Below are 20,585 nucleotides of genomic sequence, written 5' to 3'. Positions count from 1 at the left end.
AGGTGATGAAAGCTTGCCATCCTTAGCAACGGTTGCTAAGCTATTTGGATTGGCATTGGACAATGGCTTTTGGGGTGGGGTTTACCGAAGGGCTAATTACACCCTAACCAATAATCTATGTCATTTTACAGTACAAGCGTCCTCTATATAGACTCTATCCCATCCAACCTCCGGGCTCCAATTAGTAACCACCAGTGGTGGAAAAGTGCGTGCGTGCGTGCGTGCGTGCGTGCGTGCGTGCGTGCGTGCGTGCGTGTGTGTGTGTGTGTGTGTGTGTGTGTGAAGAAAATAAATAGGTCTTAAGTGGTTATGTGACCCTGATAACACACTGACCATCATGGTCAAACACAAACCACCTCTTTATTTGTCAAGGAAGGTCAACACAACACAATTACTGTGCCTACTTTAATTTGTGTTTGGTCAAGAGACTGGATTTGAATCTTATAGGATTTATCTCCAAATCCTGTCTGCCTGCCGCAGGCTTCCTAATGAGTGGAACCGATGGATGATCTCTCCGCCATGCACACACAATCACAGGTTCATGGCACACTGCCAACCATAATCCTCTAATAATAACACACCTTATGCATTTATATAACAGATAAATAAGCAAATGAAGGCACGAGTGACAAAGTGCATCAGCATTTCACCAGCCAAACCATTCTCTCTCTCTCTCTCTCTCTCTCTCTCTCTCTCTCTCCCTCCCTGTGTCTCTCTACCTCATTACGGAACACCCCGGAGGCTATTATCTCCCATCCACTCATCACCCACAGGAGAACAAGGGAGGATGGGTGGATGGAAGCATTGTATACTGACAACCAAATGTATGTGCAAGGGATACAAGGGAGGAGTGAATGAGCCAACAAGGGAACACAGTGGGCTCTGATGCAGCAGACAGCTGTTTGCTGCCGAGTGCCTGCAATGCATAGATCGCACATGTGTACGTGTTTGAGATTCTCTGAAGGGAGAATTGTGTCATTCATACCCTGAACAATGCAGCACTGAGGGGTGTGCGTGCGTGCGTGCGTGCGTGCGTGCGTGCGTGCGTGCGTGCGTGCGTGCTATCATTCCATGGTGAATGAAAATGCTAAAATGAAGAAACAAAGACACGTCTGTCATCCCTGTTGGCTCGTGGAATAGACGGATACACCAGTCAATCAATACCATCAAATGCACATACTATAAAACACAATCGCAGACTGTCATCTAGCACCATCCTGGAGGGACACTGTCTGAGACTAATCAAACATATTGTTCCAAAGCACACAAAAACAGATTCAGCAGAAGAAGCAGATTCAAGTAGAATTCTTACACGCACATGCGCGGCAGTGTGTGGACAGTCAGGCCGGGGCGTTTTGTTCAATTCCATCACTCAGGCCAAAGTTAAAGCGATCACTGAAAGTATTCCATCAAAGTACTTCACAAAACTCCACTTGAATCAGAACTATTTTATAAAAAAGAAAATTGAGGGGTGGAGATTCTGGAGAACCACTGGGCCAGCCAGTGAAAAACTGGCTGACAGCTTAATAATAATGTGTCCTCAACAGCACAGACAACATAATCTTTCTAATGTGGACTACTAGAATTTCGCGGCCGCTCATCCCAGAGTTACTTTACACAACAGCTAGGAGGATGCAGCAGGCTGATGCCGTCATGTTTAACAGTATTTTGCGCAATTTATGTCCCCGAATTTATGGATATGGACTTATGGCTCCATCGCTGCCTCTTTCTTTAGTGGAAGTAGAAATTTAACGTGTTGCTAACTGTTAACCTCCCTCTCACATGCGCGCGCACACACACACACACACACACACACACAGCTGACGTCCTCCCACCGACGTCAGCTGTTCATTTATCTCCTTATTCATACACGCTTTGAGCTGAGAGAAGCTATAAAGCGCCTTTTAAATATGACAATGCTGTATATATATCAGCTGCACAGTTCAGGCAAGTGTCTGTGGCATATTTAACTGTAACAAAATAGGTTTGACAGCTTAAATCCGCGCGGCAGTGTTGTGTGTGTGTGGGACACGGGGTAGTGTTGTGTGTGTGTGTGTGTGTGTGTGTGTGTGCGTGCAATCAGAAGTACTGGCAGTAGCGAAATAACAAACGCGATCTGTCTAATCGTAGTAGTTGGGTACAAAGCAAGTAGTTTATAAGAACAATGTTAATGTAACTAAGACATTCGCTGAGCGAGCTATATTTTAAATTCAGAGATTTAGAAGGAATAAGCGAAATGGTGAGGCGACTATCCGTGAGGTAAGGTTTCTCTGCGGTTTCTCGCTTTGCGCACTCGCTTGCGCCACGTGACAACTTCTCACTTGTTAATATAGATAGCTGCTCCCCAGACATCCATTTACTCTGTGTCCAGGGGAGGGGGAGGGGGGAGGACCATGTATAGGGAAGATGTAGACATGCTTTCAATCTTGATCTACAAGCTCACAGTGTGAGCAATGTAGAAAAGCGCTATAAAAATGCAATCCATAAAGTTCATGGGAAATGCAGGAACAGACCGGACAGCAGCCTAATTTACTGTAATTGTAATTCATGACCAGATCACATTGAATTCTGAACATAACAGTTTAATTTGTCTGTGTGGACACTGGACAGTTGCCTTTAGGTTCAATAACTGAGACTGGTGGCCTGTTCTGACATCTGCATAGACTCCATATTTGGCTATGCCTTACAACAAACTCCATATATGAGCATAAAAGTTCCAAGTAGGCCAGTGCCCAACGGGCACCACTCTAGTATAAAAATAATCATACCCGTGTGAAGTAAGGGGCACTCTTTTCATCGTATACATTATCATAAATCATCTCAGTCCGGCCAATCAAAATTTGCTTGTTTACACTATGACGTAACATTTGACGTAATTTGACTATGACGTAAAATGTACACTATGACGTAAAATTGTCCATTCATTGTCAATGGGAATTTAATGTTTATGTAGGACAAAGTTTGTGGACACACTCCTAAAGCTGGACATAGGAGGGGCTAAAGCCCCTGGAAGTGCAGGCGGGCCCCTGCATTTAGCATGAGGAAACCCTGTGCAGCTGGGGGCAGCTGTGGTTTAACATTGAGTAAAAATGTGGAAGTATCCTTTATAACTATATTATGGTGTACTGTGTATGATAATGGCTCATGAGCGAGGTCACAGTTGTGATGCGCACAATGATGATGATGACGGATAATTTAGCGTCCATTAACCCTCTAAGACCCGTTTAATTTCTACTTGCAAAAAATAGATTTCAACCTTACTACTACTTTGTACTACTAGGACTAAATAATATGTTAAAAAAAATAAAAAAATAAAGTTGAAAAATGTATAATAATTATATAATAATTATATAATAATATAATAATTTAATAATTTACATTTGGGGGATATCTTTCACAATAATGAATAAAACATGTTCTAGACATTCTAATGATCACAAAAAAACATATATTACAATTATTGTACCTACTTTTATTAAGGTAAAGGTCAAAAATCTTAGGTTAAAAATGTTCAAAATCGCGTCGAGTCCAGACATTTTTAATTTGTGTGAATTTCAGCCTCTGTGGGGGTATTTATATGCAAATATCATGACCAATGGCATTGAAATGGCATTGCAATGAACATCACTGATGACGTTTAGGTGAAAAAAGAACAGAAAAAGATAATAATTTAGTAATTAATTAAAATAAAATTGTTGCTAAAAAGCAACGCTGGGTCTTAGAGGGTTAAGGTGTTCAACTGCATAATATTCATTGGGTGTTGTGAAAGTCTGTTTTTTTAAGTGCTTTTAACGTTGTGGAGTCCATAGTCTCTTATTAGTCTGTCTGATGAGTAGTAAAATGTGAACAGCCAATCTCACAGTGTTTTCTCTTTCCTTTTCTCCCCCTCGGTGTCCTGCATCATCCCCTGGTTTTACCTCCTCTGAACTGTTCTACTATAAAGGTAAGACAAAACTCTTCACTTTGCCTCACGTGTCTTCACTTTTACGATCCCTTTCCAGGTGAAAGAAAATACTTTCAGTTGAAGGTGTCCTGATCAATGTTTAACCAAGGTTAGGTTGTGATCAGTGGTGCTCATCACAGCATTGGTTCGCACTGTCGGTTATGGATTCTCTTCGCAGGTTAGTGGTGGTTATATTAGGACTCTATCTCACTATGTCAGGAGGAAGTTGTATATCTTGTATCTTGACGCTGTTTATTCCTGCTCACACACTCCCTGCTCGCGCCTGCTGGATCACGTTGCATATTTATGAGCTGTTGAAAACACATCTATCACAGGCTATTCACCTCCGAGTCCACATCCATGTCTCACTGTGGCGACTGAGAAGAGAGCAGGGTTGCAAAGTCTGCTTATTTCCCGTGACTTTGTCGCTTGTTGTTATTCCAGAATTGCAAGTTTTTTCCCTACGTCGCGGGTTGCGGTTTGGACTTGTTTTGAAAATCAACAACAACAACAAGCCAACATTTCTTTGATGTATATACTATAAATACCCATAGGTTTGGGGGAGTGTGAATCACATTGAGTGAGAGAATGAGTCTGGTTGGCTAAAAGTATGTGTGTAATAGTATAATAAATGTCCAAAATATTCATTATTATAGAAATTATACTTATTATCACTTATTATATAGTATTTATAATGATAAATACATCAAATATTTTTCTTAGGATTATATGGCCATATTATTGGGCTTGTTTTGGCTTGTTTTAGAGGGGAGATTTGGCTTATTTCTGTCGCAAGAGTTGGCTTCTTTTTGGTTTGTTTTTGGAGGTGGGTTGGCTCATTTCTCTCACGAAAGTTGGCAATACTGGATGAGAGGGCTTCACTTCCTGTGGTGTCCCCTACGTGCACATGCATCTACAGGTATGTGTGCTTACTGCATACACATACAGTACATGCACTCACTTGCGTGCGTGGCCGCACACGTGCAGGCGTGCGTGCACGTGCACACACAACAAATACAACACATGTTGTCCATACATGAGCAGAGGCGTATTCACAATTAGGCGAGGCCAGTCCGCCGCCTGGCCAAGTCTCGATCTCGCCTCTCCTTGAAAACAGACGGACAAGAAAAGAGAGACATTCAGGGACTTTGTCCATTCCGTGGCGCGACCCTCCCATAGACATGCAAATGTATACGCCTTTGTGTTCAATTCAAGGGGAGCCAGGGTCGGGGATATAGCCTACCTGTTCTACCTTGCTATCAAAGAACGCATTTGACACACTACTGAAGGTATTTGACGCGTGCTCAGCTGACGTTTTCACCACTGCAGGGCACTAGTAATTACAGTACACTGCCAATGACCACATGTACTGTTAAATGCCTGTTTACTAGTATACAAAGAGTAAAACGTGCACAGAGAAGTACAACGACAGCCTGGGCCGTGGCTTTGCGGTCCAGGCACCTTGGCTGGTAGCCCAAGCCTGGCAGTGTGCCGCGGGTTCGACTCCCGATCCCGACAGCATGTCACTCCCCCATCTCTCTCCCCCATTCCCTGTCAGCCTACTGTCTGTCTCTCTATAGAAGTACAATGACAACCTCTCGCCTAAATAGTCTGTGTCTCCTAGCGTTAAACCGCTCTCAAGGTTTAACTGAAGGTCTGAGAACTAGCCTCTCATGTTCCGAGCGTGAGCACTATTTGATTTGGCTGTTAATGCTGTCAATGATTCACTCATTTGTGCTGGCGTCATGTTCGCCTTATCCGTAATGCTGCATACTGTATACTGTCTGTGCAAAGACACGGTGTTTATTTGTTTATATTGTCCTTATTAACGTTTCAATGTGTTCTTGTTGCTTTCTGCCCAGCCAACTTGTAATTTCCTGCATTCGCTAATGTACATGGGCTGACAGTCTGCAGGGTTTAATCCTGCTACCTGTGGTGTCTCCATCTCCATACTAACAGTAACAGCACCCTGAAAGGAAATCTGGCAACCTGATCCCCCCCGCGCTCTGCTCATGATGTACACAGTACACCACTAAACCCCACAACTGCCAACCACGCACACAAAAATACACACATGCACGCACAAATAAGCCCATGTACAGTATTTGACCAAAAAGGAAGCTGAACTTTGTTTGTGGTGTGTATGCTATGAATTCAAACAGGGCATAGCATAACTCAAAGTACAAAAAGATGAAAGAAACAGACACAATTGGCTGTGAACTGGCCTGGGGACAGCAGAATGAAGCGTCCATCACCCACACTGTAGCTGTGGCTTTGTGTCATCTGAGGACACGTTCTACTTCTAACAGACTGTTGCTGTGCCGTACACACCCCCTGCTTCGTTTGATGCACATTCTGTATGAATGAGAATGAGTCAGACATGATTTGTTTTCTCATCTGTTGTGTAACAAGACTTGAACAGGGACTTGATAGAGATTTGGGACTTGACTTTGACTGTGACTTGGAACAGGAGACTTGAGGCTTGACACAGAGTGAGTCCAACACTTCTCTGTGCACAGCAGTCACAGCAGTATTACTGCAGGAGTGTTGTATTAAAAGGATAGTTCCCCCAAAAAATTTCTCACCCCATCTGGAGACTTGAATTCATGGATATTTTGTGCGCACACAGACACGCACGCACACACGCGTGGTTGTGCCTCATTTAAGCTGCAGAGAACACATTGTGATAATCCTACATCTGATCCACTCAACTCCCGCTGTGCCTCAGTGTCTCTCCTCCTCACACATGATGTCAATTCCTCCTACATCCATTCTGAACACTTGGCATCACATTAGGGACTCTCTTCTCTGCAGCTCAGCCTCTCTCACCTATGAGCAGTGTCCTTGTATCACCCCCTCATTTTCACAAACAATACTTTGATTCATTTGGTTTCCAAGTACCACAAGGTCAAAGGAGCTATGTTCCTTCGTTTACACCTACAGAGTACAGTGCAGGCGGTCATAATATTTAGCCTTTAGTAAGCTTAGTCAATTAAGCCAAATTTGTTGTCATTTATTTTTACTCTATTTCAATCTTACTTCTTCTTCGACTCTCTCCACTGTCTCTCATCTCTCGCTGCCCTTCAATTCAAATGTATTCCACATAACACACACACTATCCTCACTTCTTAATAAAGGGTATTTTCTCTCTCTCTCTCTCTCTCTCTCTCTCTCTCTCTCTCTCTCTCTCTCTCTCTCTCTCTCTCTCTCTCTCTCCTACATGCATACTGTACATACTGTTCTTCTCCCTCCCTCTCAATGTCACAAATTCATATTATTCATTCGTCTCCTTTCGAAGAAAAGAGAAGAGAGGCAGAGACAGAGACAGAACTTTAGCATTCTATCTGTTTGTAACACTGAGCCCAGGGTGTAATATGCACAAACGCATGCATGCACGCAGGCATACACACACTCACTCAAGCACCTCTCCTAATTACAGTAAAAGCAGTCGTGTGAATCTGGGTCTTGTGGTGTCTGACAGATCTTCATATTCATGCAGCACCATTAACAGAACAGAGATGTTTGAGGAACAAAGGACTCCATTCAGCCGGACTCCAGATTTCGACATGTCAAAAGCACGTTGGTCATCTGTCAAGATTTTGGGGAACTTTTTGGGGGGGGGGGGGGAGAGGGGAGTTGCACCACTCAGTTCACACAGGTGTGATTATTTTTTTTGCAATGGGCTCTGCGTCCATTTAGTTAGCTTGTTGTTGTTTTTACCACCCTGCTATACAGCATACATACTCCTGGGTGTTTCCTTATTCTACACTACAGAGAGAGACGTGCACGCATAAAGAGGTACACTATTGCATTGCCCCTCACAGATTTTCAAATTAAGACGCTGTCGTCTGGACTTGTATGTCCAAAATATTCTTTCAGGAAATGGACAAAAAAATTGTTTTTCAATTAATGCTATTATTATTAGGTCAAAAAGCTCTTGTTATTACTTTTCATTGGTTCAATATTCATAAAAGCCACAGCCACACTTCCACTTTTCAAAAATCGTCAATCTACAAGCCCACAGCTGAGCTTGTAGACCAAAGGTGTTTTCATGGTGCTCTTGTCTGATGAAATTAGGGCATTCATTTATGAAAAAAAGAAAAGAAAAAACATGAAAACAAATTGCTGTGTAAATGGAGATACAAGGTTTATAGCCGGCAATTTCAAACACACACCCTCAACAGGTTTTAGACCCCAGAGGACAATATGTTTTTATTTTGTCTCTCAGGAGGGGTTCATGAGTAAAATAATCGTTAGGAACGCATCAATTCACCTCAGAAAGACTGGGAGCTTCGCCTCAGGAGAACAACCTGACCTTGGCAGAAGCTGCAGCTAATATGACGTTCCATAATTATGCGTGAGGTTGTAACTCTCCTGGAGTTTGCTTTTTTCTCTATCCGCCTTTAGCAGTTCAGTGAGGGGGGAGAGCAATGCCTCGCCTCAAATCAGAATGTATACTGTATTCCATGAATGTAGCTGTAACTACAACCTGTAGTAACCCATGTAACTGCAACCTGACGTGGACATTATTTCACAGCAGTGCATCAATAACTAAATAAATGCATGAATAATTCAACCACTGTTTTAAAGGCATTTTTTAATTAAGTAAAAGTAGCAATGCCACAGTATACAAAATATATATTTTTTACATTACATTTTTTACATTTCATGTCACATTGCGGCACGTTCTAAACTTAAAGATCTGCTATGTTTGAAAACATTTGAAAACTCTTAAAAAATGGCTACTTTATAGGCACAAAACATTTGATCACTGGGGTCTGCAGCCAAATACACTTTCTTGACATTAAATACCATAGCTGCAATACCAGCCTCTTGTTTCCTGTCACCAGTCCATAACTGAAATACTCCTTCTTGTCAGTGCTGGGGATCAAGTGACATTTTGGTTACTGGCCGGCCTCTTTACCCCTCTAGGCCATCTGATCCTGTCTATGAATCAAGTGCTCCTTGAGCGCTACAGACAGCACAGCTGTCAGAGTGTGGAGTGTGGAGAACATCGTACTTCACTCAGCGCCGGGCCACGCAACAGATCTGAAATGACAGCTGTGTATTTGTTTGTGTTCGTCAATGCATCTGACGAACCTGACGAACGGTGGTCCGACACAATTTTAAGGTCTGGTATCACGTGTCTGCGTGTGCATGTGCGTGTGTGTGTGTGTGTGTGTTTGCAAGTGCTCCCTTGTAGGCACAGTGCTTTATCGCCTCGATGCATTCACTACGCCATGTGTGAGAAAGTAATTTAGTTTCAAGCCAATAAATTCCCTCGCTCCATTCCTGTTACATTTGATGTGAAATTGTTTTTCTTTCAAGCTACCGTGTGTTTCCACGCTCCATTTTATTCCTTCTGTGACCATGGCTGTGCAGTGTTGCCACGTTCCTATATAACGGTGATGTACAGGTGTGTGTGTGTGTGTGTGGGGGGGGGGTCAACTTCATGGATGCCAGCAATCAGTGTTGGGAAAGTTCACTTTCTACATGAACTATTTCAGTTCACAGTTCACAATTTAAAAAATGAACTTGTTCAGTTCATAGTTTTTTAACTAAAGTTCATAGTACCAAAAAATAAAATAGTTTAGTTCTTTATAGTTATTTTTCTTCCCCCCCCCCCCCCCCCCCATATGTTGCTGCGAGCTATTGTCAAAATTATTGCCACAGCCTGACGTTACGTGATTGTCTACACGACTGTCACATATTTATTTCTGCAGGTCACCAATTTCACCATCACACCACCATGCTGGAGTGACCGAGGGCGAGCGAGTGGCCGAGATTTTGGGGTATTGGAATTTGGCTTTAGGTAATGAAGTCAACGATGTTGGCTGCCATGGGATCAGTGTCCAAAGTGGCCACTGATACGATACCAATGAGATTCTCTTTGCTGATATACCCCAAAGTGCATGGTGCTGCTTTAACCCATTCTGACCTGAGATCAGATTCATACGAGGTTTCCGCCGGACACACACTGGTCTGATGAACCCATTCTGACCTGAGATCAGATTCTAAAAATGTCAGTCGTTCTTCGATTTTTTTCAAAAATAGCAGACCTACAAGCTCGTATCGCGCCACTCGGTGGCGCGATATGAGCTTGTAGATCTGCTATTTTATATATAGCTAAAGCATAACATGATGCTGACACCAAAATGGGTGCCCATTCAGAATGGGTTAATGATGGCTATGAAGTGACAATATACTCTCAGAAGAGTTATCATATTCCACAAAATGCTAAACCAACATTTTGAAAACAGAAAATGTATAATTTATTTATGGGTCAATATGTGTAAATGCTGATCATTGAATCTGGATCTCATACAGTTTAATGTTTGTATACTATATATATTCAAATACGGGAGTATTTTGCGGGTAAAGATCTTATTCGACAGAGTGTACTAGTCTATAATATAATACTTGAATGTATTGTATTTGAATATGGATGTTTGTCTGTTAACGTGCATACTTTTCGTGTGTGTGTGTGTGTGTGTGTACTTGTCGTGTGTGTGCGTGTGCGTGTGCGTGTGCGCGTACTGAAAACACTGTAATAATTTAAAATTGATGATTTACAGGAAATAGTGTATTTTTCAGTTTTTTTATGTTCTTTGCTCCTGAAGTGAATACAAACTATTTCTGTGGAAAAGGTAGTGGTGGGATTGGATCTATGCTTCAGGTCAGTGGTTCCCCACAGGTTCCAGGGGGTCCCCAACACTACCGTATAGTTCATACAGAACTCCCCATGAGTCACCTCTTCAGACTCCACCGTAGCCCTTTAGCACTTAGCCTTAGCCTCGACGACCTGGCAGACTTATGCAAAGAAAAGAAAAGTCATTTAAAATACCATGTCATGTATAGACAGATGCCAGGTTGTTATTGACTTGGCATCCTTTGGTGTTTATAGTTTAAATGTAGATCATTGATTTTCTTTGGATATTCTACTGATGATATAGGATCTTATAGTTTACTTGTGAGTCTAGATGACTATTTCTATGCATTTGACGCATTACATTGTGTCGACCGTCTGCTAAATGCCTAAATTGTAAATGTAGGCATTTACAGCGTAAATACAGCATCAAAATCATTTAACCACTTTATCCATTTGTATGTTGGATATTCAAAAAAAGCACAGGTATAGCCATGGTTCACATGACGCTCGTATTTCATGAGCGTCATGGCTTAACATCCGCCATTACGCAATCGCTACATTTACAGTGAAAACGTGTACATAAACATTCAGATTTAAAATATAAAGTACTCACCACGTGGGCCACAGGTGTTAGAAATGTGCTGGTAAGAGCAATTAGCACTGCTGCATTCACGTTGTTTTCCGAATGCAAGCCGTTTGAGAAAAATAGCCGGGGCGCTCGGATAAAAATGCCTTTTATTAAACAACGCGGAATGCAGCAATGCTAATCGCTGTACCAGCAAAATTCTAACACCCTGGCGACACATTGAGGTTAGACAACACACTCCATATTTGGGCATATAGCTGCATTGGGAACTCCTCAGAGGCCAGTCCAAAATAAATGACGCCCAATCCATATATTATTCAACTGATATGAAACATTGGAGTGAGAGAGAAAGAGGGAGGGGGATATCCTTGCCATTATTACCTTTTAGTTGTCTTCCCTTAAAAGTGCCTATTATTGTTACTTTTTGGTCTTCTTCCTTGTGCCTTACTGTCCCCTCAAACGACTATCTAATCATTTAACTATTTTGGCTATAGTTGGCTGTGATGCAATGTGATACAAAGACAGGCAGGGTTAATTGGCACCCTGCCTGTCAACCAAGTTGAACAGGCACCCCTAGCATACAATGATGAATAGAAGAGTAAACCATAGCCATGCAGTATACACTCCTCCATCAGCTCACCAAGAATTAAACTCTAAACTCTGAGAATGAACAGAAAAAAAACATCCTGAATCCGGTAAGCATTCTGCATTCTTCCAACATTACTGCTTTCTTCAGAATTTTTAAATGAGTTGAATATTATTATTATCAAGTTAACTAATGCCAATATAGCATAACCATCACGGTCCATCAGCTGTGCTACGATAATTGTATGTAATATTTTCATACTGTTTAATTGTTAGAGATAACAAATATGTCTAGGTCCGTCGCTATAACTAAAAGTCAAGACAATGTAATTGCTATAAATACACTTGGAGTGCTGTATTCAACCTCACAGCATGTTAAAGGACAACTCAATTCACTATTGTATTATTATTATTAAGTTATTAAAGGACTACTTCATCTTCATACTAGAAACAAAATTTCAAGACGTTTTACTGGGTGCCTAGCTGCAGCTCACCAAGTCTGTGCAGCATTTGAGCCACGGACCACCACCCGATTGAATACATTTACAGTAGTGCACATACTGTACGTTTTAAGTATATTTGGCTAGCTAAACTTTTGCTAATTCACATTTAGAAGAAAATATGAAAATATGCAATTTCCTCCACGGGCCTATAGAACTTCCCAATTCAGAAGTAATTTATCTGTGGAGAGGATGTGGTACACTTTGAAATGTAAAGCCTGCATGGCAACTGCAAGACAACAGCACCACACCTTAAATCTCTATACAGGTTGTTACATCATTGAATGTTACCAATATCTGAATAAAATGGTACTACGCAATAAGAATTCTGGGTTATTTCCATGGCACGTTTTATGAAGATATAATGAATATGATTAAATGTGCATCAGACAACCAACAAATGTATTACAAATGATTTATTATTTATAAACCAGCAGTACTAAATATACAGTTTAGGTCCTGGTAGGATAGAAAAAACAGCGGTATAAAAGGTCCTGGTAGGATAGGCACCCTCCCTGTAGATGTGCTTTTGAGCAAGGCACTGCACCTGCCATTGCTCATTTAGTTTCACGTCAACCCAAGACCCTCGGAGAGGAATGGGTCGGTTTCTCGCAGAATGAATATCAGTTTTCAACTTGCAGGGTTTCCTTTGCTGCTCACCGTGTCTATGACAAGACGTGCCTTTTCATGGATCACTTTCTTCGCACAGGCTTCATCATACTCTTCTTTGATTATCACCCCCTTCTCAAACAGTTTGTCCAGGATCTGGTTGAGAATGGGATGTGAAATGCTGTTGCTGAAGCTGCTGCGCACAGACAGCAGTTTGTCTGTCGCTGCATGGGTGCCGGTTTGCTCCTCCTCACGCTTGTCTTCGTGAACGGAGCTGCCCGTCCCACATCCAGAGCTTGAACCAGGTGTGGTTTCCAGCCATTCCCTAACCTTTACACAGGATTCCTGTTTCTCTTTAGCATCAGGCTCTGATTGAAAACCTATATGGTAAAAGACAAAAAGGTTCAGAAGATGAAAAAAAGGATCAGAAGATGAAAAAAATGAAGAAACCGTATAGGTTATTATTAATTAATTAATTACTAAAATGCTTTTGTGTAATCACCAATGTTTCCCCCAGGTTCAGTTCCATGCAGGTCTGTTCCACTCTCTCTCGAGCAGCGTCGAATACGCCGTCAGCTCAGTCCTTTGAACATCGTTCTTCTCCGAGGACTTGGCCTTCTTCTTGCACGGCTCCTCCACTGTACAGGAAATGCCAAAGACATAATGCTAAAAACTGTACTGTAGGAAAGTTACTTTCAAAGTGCAACACAATTGCCTGGGCCATGGCTCAGTGGTCCAGGCACCTTGGCTGGTAATCCAGTCTGGCAGTGTGCCGCGGGTTCCACTCCCGATCCCGACGGCCTTTACTGCATGTCTTCCCCCCCCCATCTCTCTCCCCATTTCCTGTCAGCCTACTGTCTGTCCCTCCATAAAACATATAAAATAAAGGCGAAAGCCACAAGAAAACATGAAAAAAGAAAAAGTGCAACACAATTAAAAGTATTACAGTAAGGTTACAATAGACCTGCTGTACATATCAATGCTGTCGGGAGGAAACTACCTACTGTAACTCCATTTTTGAGGTTTTAGATTTGTTTTTACATAAATCACTCAGTGCTATATTGAACATCCTTTACGTCTGTGTATTGATTAAAAAAATATTGAACCAATGAAAAGTAGTAAAAAGCACTACGGACAAAACCTCTTAACTCCATTGGACCCTCAAACTGTCTGCTAAAGCAGCTAACTCCACCACCTCTTATCATTATCATTGAAAGTAATATGTGCAAAATGTTTTACAGTGTGTATGAAAATATGTTTTATTATCTAGAATGGTACAGTAGCCTATTTTATCCACGGTTCCCAAACGGTACAAAAAATGGTTCGTAGAGGGCGTAGACTGGGTGCGCTGTGACTGGCCAGTCGCTGTGATTGACAGCCTACACCTAAACCTAACCCTAACCTTAACCTCAGTAAAACTATACCTAAACCTAACCCTAACCCTAACCTTAACCTCAGTAAAAATATACCTAAACCTAACCCTAACCCTAACCTTAACCTCAGTAAAAATATACCTAACCCTAACCCTAACCTTAACCTCAGTAAAACCATACCTAAACCTAACCTCAGTAAAACTATACCTAAACCTAACCTCAGTAAACTATACCTAAACACCTATAACCTCAGTAAAACTAAACGCAGTGGCTGCGGGGGCGTTTCCAAGAACCCGGAAGAACGACGGAATCCGCTGAAGATCCCCTCCTCGCTTCCCAAACGTTTCCATTCTCCCCATCGTGAAATGGCTTAATTTAATCGCAAAAAAAGGTGCAAAAATAGCCGTTTGAGTCGACCGCAGCAGGTCAAACCTGGACACTCACTTAAAGGTGGAAGTTCCAAGCTTCCATTCCCCTTGACGATGTGACGCATTTCCCAGTTTTGGCGATCCCATTCAATGTCGAGTTCGTGGTTGACCTCTTTGGCGGCCTCGTCGTCCCTGCCATCTCCGACACCTCTGCCCTCGGCTGTCTCACTCGGCGGTTCCTCGTCTCCCTCGGGTTCAGCGCAGCCTCCAATAGAAGAAGTTCCCGGCCACCATCTCCTCCATCTTCTCCAGCAGCTCTGTGACCTGAGTTCTGTCGTCCTTGTTCTTGCTTCTGAGGCAGCGATACCCGCATGGCTCGATTTGGGGAGAAATAAGGGGTGGAAAGAGGGGGTTTACATTAACCACTATTATAGAAGAATGGAAAAAAAACAAGAATGGCAAACTTTGCTTGATTTGCTGTAGGCCTACATGTATATGTGTCATGTGCAGACCAGAAGAAGTCAGAACGCTATCGCAAGATCTATCAATAGGATGTTTGAGCGATATTGGCAGCATGATTCAAAGATCCCTGTACAGGATTTTGTATGACAGCTAACAAAATGTGCTGCAACGCAATGTATTGTGACCTATACATTCACTATTTTCTAAACCCCAAAAAGTGAACAAAAAGTGAAAAAACTTTGTCATTTAAGTTAAACCTGGGACACCAGGTTTGAATAGGGAAACCATTTGCTTTTCTTTTGTGTGATATTATCAAAGATAAATATAAATAACAGACAGTCTACATTTCCAAAGAAGAAAATCTGATCAGAAGCTGTGTTGTCTACTTTATTTGTGATTTACTGCCACCTTTAGGCCTTGCATATGTACTGTAGGTGGTATTTACTTTAGCCAAATGGGTACTTTGTCTCACCAGGTCACCAGGTGAGCTAATTAGGAGATTTGTTTCAGCCAGTTGAGTTCAAACCAGCACACTGTTGCGTGAACCCTTTCTCTCAGGCCTTCATGGCCAGGATAAGTCTGTTTGTGTTTATTTGTTAAAGTTTATGTCTCTTAAAACAATATCTTGGCTCTTAAAGCAATATGTTTGTAAGTTTGTTTGATCTTTTCTATCGTGTTTTTGTAATTTGACGTGAATGTAACTAGTACAGCTACTACAACCTGCTCAAACTTGTGAAAGAATGTTTTTGGTTTATGACATATATGACACAAATGTTTGTTTTCATTTTTTTCCCTGTATTGCAGTTTTACAAAATGTAAGTGATTGACCACTATAAGAACCTAAACTAAGTCAGTCAGTGTCTTAAGGAGATTTGTTATAGCTGACTCTATACCTAACGTATTGTAAGGGCAGGACAGAAGCAGTGATGAAACATATCTGCACCGACTATAAAAATACAAAATATATATAAATACATTTATAAATACATTTATAAATACATTTATAAATAAAAAAATAAAAGCAGATGTGCATACCTGTTTCCACAAAGCTTGACGAGCGTGCAGAGAGGCTTCCCTTCGCTCGCGATGTGATGCTCGACGGCGTTGCCTCCGAGGCAATTCTCCGAACGTGAACGCCGCGATGACGTGTCTCCACACGCTCTCCCCCAGCAGCTCCTTCATGTTGTCCAGCGTGATCTCCAGCTGTTCCTCGGTGAACGACGTGCTCGGCGGAAACATCAGCAGGACGACGTTCGGCGACGGAGAGCACAGAGACACCGCCCTGGTGACCCTCCGCCTTCACGGCCGGAGAGGTGAACACGGCGGGGAAGAACTTCCACCACCCGGGAGTGTCCACGACGGTGACCCGTCTCCCACCGTCCACCTCGCCGCTCCGCGCGGTGGACTCGAGCGTTCTGCTGCCGGCCTGGAACTCCTCGGCGTTCAGGATGGTGTTGGCGGCCTTGCTCCTCCCCCGAAAACACCCAGCCGAGTATCAGGATTCTCAGCTCGGGTCGCCATCCTCCTGTGTGATTTTAAACGGTTTAACCAGTGTTGTTTTTGGCAGCAAATTTCTATTTTAGTTTTAGTCGTTGTCTCTTGAATAGTTTTCACTTAGTTTTAGCCACATTTTAGTCACCTGTAATGTTCTATTGTTTAGTCTAGTTTTAGTCAACTAAATGTCATACGGTTTTAGTCGACTAAATCTACAGTTGATTTAGTCGACTAAAATGTGATTTGACAGGCCTTGATGTCGTTCTAATGACATATTTTACACTTGGGTTGCATGCTGAAAATAGCAAATCTACAATCTCGCAACGTGTCGCAGCGCGCGACACGTTGCGAGATTGTAGATCTGCTATTTTCAGCATGCAACCCTGCATAAAACTGGATCTCTTGTCCACTAGTCCCTTCCTAACATTTTAGTCGTTGACGAAATTTTCAATATATTTAGTCTTAGTTTTAGTCACCATAGATTTGTTTTTATTTCGTTTTAGTCAGTGAAAAAAGGTAGTCGACGAACATTTTTCGTCTTAGTTTTAGTCGACGAAAACAACACTGACGGTAATGAATTGCATTTTTGTAGCACTTTTCCAAGTGCTCAAAGCGCTTTACAATGGTTCATTCATTCATACATTGGGAGGTGAAGCGGCGAACAGTCGACGCCAGCGTCCTCACTTCCCACATTCACACACCAATGGTGGCGAGCTCACACCGACCCACTCATTGGAGGCAATGTAGGCTTCAGTGTCTTGCCCAAGGACACTTCGACATGTGGACAGGAGGAGCCGGACAGGAGTAGCTAAGTATGAATTTCCCTGTTTTATTCTCTCCCAGGCCGAAGGCTGTGGAAGGAGATTATGTTTTCGTACCTCTGTCTCTACAGGGCTGGACTGGCCACAGGACGTACGGTGGGCCGCGACCGTACGGGGCCACTCTACGCAACATCATTAAACAGCACACCTATGTTAAGAGCATTCTACAGGCCACACTTTTGGGGGTTTTCTGTGGCGCTGGAGCCAGTCGACCTTCTACATTTTTCAAATTGGTCTCATTGGGGTCTGTAACCGTAGGGTGTGCAGTGGTCTGTAACCATAGGGTGTGCAATGAAATTTAGGCAGAGGACATTTTGGCTGCCATATTTTCAGGAAGTGATCTTTTTAGTTGATTGCATACCGAATTCTCTCCATGTGTATAGCACATTGCCCAAGTCTCTGCTAAGTCACTGCTGAAACAGAGGGCTAGATTCTGATTTCCATTGTTGCAAAATCAAACGTTTTGCCAGCAGTGTGCACAAAAAGATAGATCGACACCCTCGAATGAAGTAAGAGCACCCATTTCTAGTTGCACATGGATTCCACTCTTCCAAACCCCCCTCCCTCCAAAAAATTAGTTTTAGTTTTTGTGTTTGCGAGGTCAACTGCATGTCGGCAGCTTTCTGTGCCACCTCCCTTCTCTTGTCCTCGGCGCTCTGCATCAGCTGGCCGTCACTCTCATATAGCGGCCGTTGGCCGACACCATGGCGTCAAACAGCTCTTTGACCTTCACCACACTGTTCATGTCTTCATTGCAGAGGACGTGGTATACCTGTCGCACAGTGGTGGAATAGGTACACTCACACGTTACCCATTCAGGCCTGACGTCGATTTCTTTTTTTCTTCTAAATCATGACAACTTTCTGAAAGATTTGAGGCACATTTTAAAAATAGCAGACCTACAAGTTCATAGCGCGCCACTCGGTGGCACGCTAGGAGCTTGTAGATCTGCTATTTTTCAATAGCTAAAGTTTAACGTAACGCTTAAAACGCCAAAAGGGGTTCCCCGCCCAGAATGGGTTAAGTAAAAGTATCAATACTGCATTAAAGAAACACTCTGTTACAAGTAAAAGTCCGTAAGTACTTGAGTAAAAGCACCAAAGTATTGGCATCAAAAGTAAAAGTACTCGTTGTGCAGAATTTCAAGTTTTTAAATGTCTAAAAATCTTCTGAAAATATCTACAAGCTCATCGTGACACATGTGACTGTGAGCTTCTAGAATGGCTAGATTTTCAAATGCCCAAAATGTAAAAAAATAAAAATTGGGCTGAAGTGGTTACTCTGACTGTATGTTTTGTAATAATCAAAATCTACAAAGTAACTAAAGTAAAAAAAAGTGTTAATTAAAGTGTTCAAGTGAAAGTACGATAGCCTACTGTATTTGCCTCTGAGATGTAGTGGACTAGAAGTAAAAGTAATAATAATTTTACAGACAACATTTTAACTCAAATATTTAAATTCGGGGGGGGGGGTCTCTCAGCATAATAGGCCTACCTTAAGTCACCTGCTAAAAATGTCTGAACTGTACATTCCTACACATTGAGTAGGAATGTACAGTAGTACACGGTGTACCGACTGCACCTCATACTTGGAATAGCAGTGAAGTGTTTCTGATTCAGGCTCCGATTGTGTGACTATTTATTTGTACACGTGGTTCATTGACGCAACATGCTAACGTGGCGCCATTCAGCGCCACGTTAGCTGTATTTCTCAGAATAATCCCACATGACACCATTGAGGTGTGTGTGATATTGAGCCCATATAGAACCACTGACTTTATTCATATTGGGAATAAAGTCCAAACCATAAAAAAAAAATCTTTGGGATTAATAAAGTGACAACTTTTACAATATATCATTACCATTGTTCAAAATGTGAGCGTCGACCTCATAATCCACATATGGTAGACTGACATATAATCCTCAAATCGGTCTAAGAACGAGCAAAGGTCTTGGTCTAAAAAATAAGGCCTAGGGTATGGAGTTACTTTTGTGTCTTTTTTAAACCAAACAAAAGAAAAACATTTGAGAGAGAAAAAATCTAAACGGAACAAAAAACTATTTTTAATTCAAACAAATTAAAAACGCAATCATGGGCCGCTAGATAGATGTACTGTGAGATTAGATAGATGATTAGATAGATGATAGATGATAGATGATAGATGATGATGATAGATGATAGATTAGATAGATGTACGCAACTATGGGGCTAGATAGATGTACTGTGAGAATTCATAATGCATGCGTTATTATTATACAGTATATGATACAACTTTGTTTGTAACTTCTTTAGTGGAACCTTGGGACCGATATATATATATACATTTACATAAATTATTCAAGCAGATAGAAGCATGGTGATGTTTACTTATGTTTATTTCATATTTGAGGAATGCACAGGCTGTAATAGGCTACAGCTTGTTGCATTAATTTATTGACATGGTTCAATAGTTTTAATTGCTAGTTGGGCTCATCCCTCCCTGGCTCAATACAAGCAACCAAGACATCCGAAGGAAATAACACTTTGTGCCTGGATGAACTCTTCAACTCACACCACACATTCTCCCACTGGCTGAATCACACATTGTGGGTGATCAATCAGAGCCCACTATTCAAAAGTGAGACTTTTTTGCTGTGACGTTGGAATCTGTTTGTAAATGTCCCATACTGTTCCAGACTACTATCGCAGTGATACTAGTCTTAGTAAGAGAAATCTATGAAAATCTGGGAACTAAATCGTTACCAAGAAATTTCTTCACCAATGTGTTTCTAAATGTGTCTAATAACATGTACTAAAAGTTTGAAATTCAACTCCTGTGGGAAATTGAGTTATTAGCATAACCATACCCATAACATCCTATACAAGGCCAAAAAGTCAAAATGTCATCATTCTTTAAGTAGCATGTGACATATGAAACTAGGGGTTTTTCATGATTCTGAATCCATTCCAAGCATTAGTTTTGCACAAAAAACACTCCTTGGGCTAAATTAGGCCATATCCACTTCCTCCCAAAGAATGTTTTTTGTGCAAAACTAATGCTTGGAATGGATTCAGAATCATGAAAACCCCCTAGTTTCATATGTCACATGCTACTGAAAGAATGATGAAATTTTGACTTTTTTTTCTTTATATAGGATGTTATGGGTATGGTCACATATTATGCTAATAACTCAATTTCCCCCGGGAGTTGAATTT

The 20,585-nt window shown here is 41.8% G+C and overlaps 1 protein-coding gene and 1 pseudogene across 2 annotated transcripts in view; one reads left to right on the top strand and one right to left on the bottom strand.

The window, feature by feature from the left end:
- The window catches only part of LOC310874333 (limbic system-associated membrane protein-like), a 94,954-nt gene that overhangs the window by 13,092 nt on the left and 61,277 nt on the right, over window positions 1-20,585 (top strand). The window lies entirely within an intron of this gene.
- On the bottom strand, window positions 14,869-18,135 carry LOC310874054 (annotated as a pseudogene). The gene is made up of 4 exons: window positions 18,067-18,135; window positions 17,460-17,512; window positions 16,111-16,544; window positions 14,869-14,988 (listed from the first exon to the last, which is right to left on the bottom strand). The product of its transcript is annotated as an uncharacterized misc_RNA (transcript).

This window comes from Protomyctophum parallelum (assembly GCF_964188405.1).
Source record: "Protomyctophum parallelum genome assembly, chromosome: 17".
Lineage (NCBI taxonomy): Eukaryota > Metazoa > Chordata > Actinopteri > Myctophiformes > Myctophidae > Protomyctophum > Protomyctophum parallelum.
The sequence above is the reverse complement of the archived record's forward strand: the minus strand, read 5'-3'. Positions and strand labels throughout refer to the sequence as shown.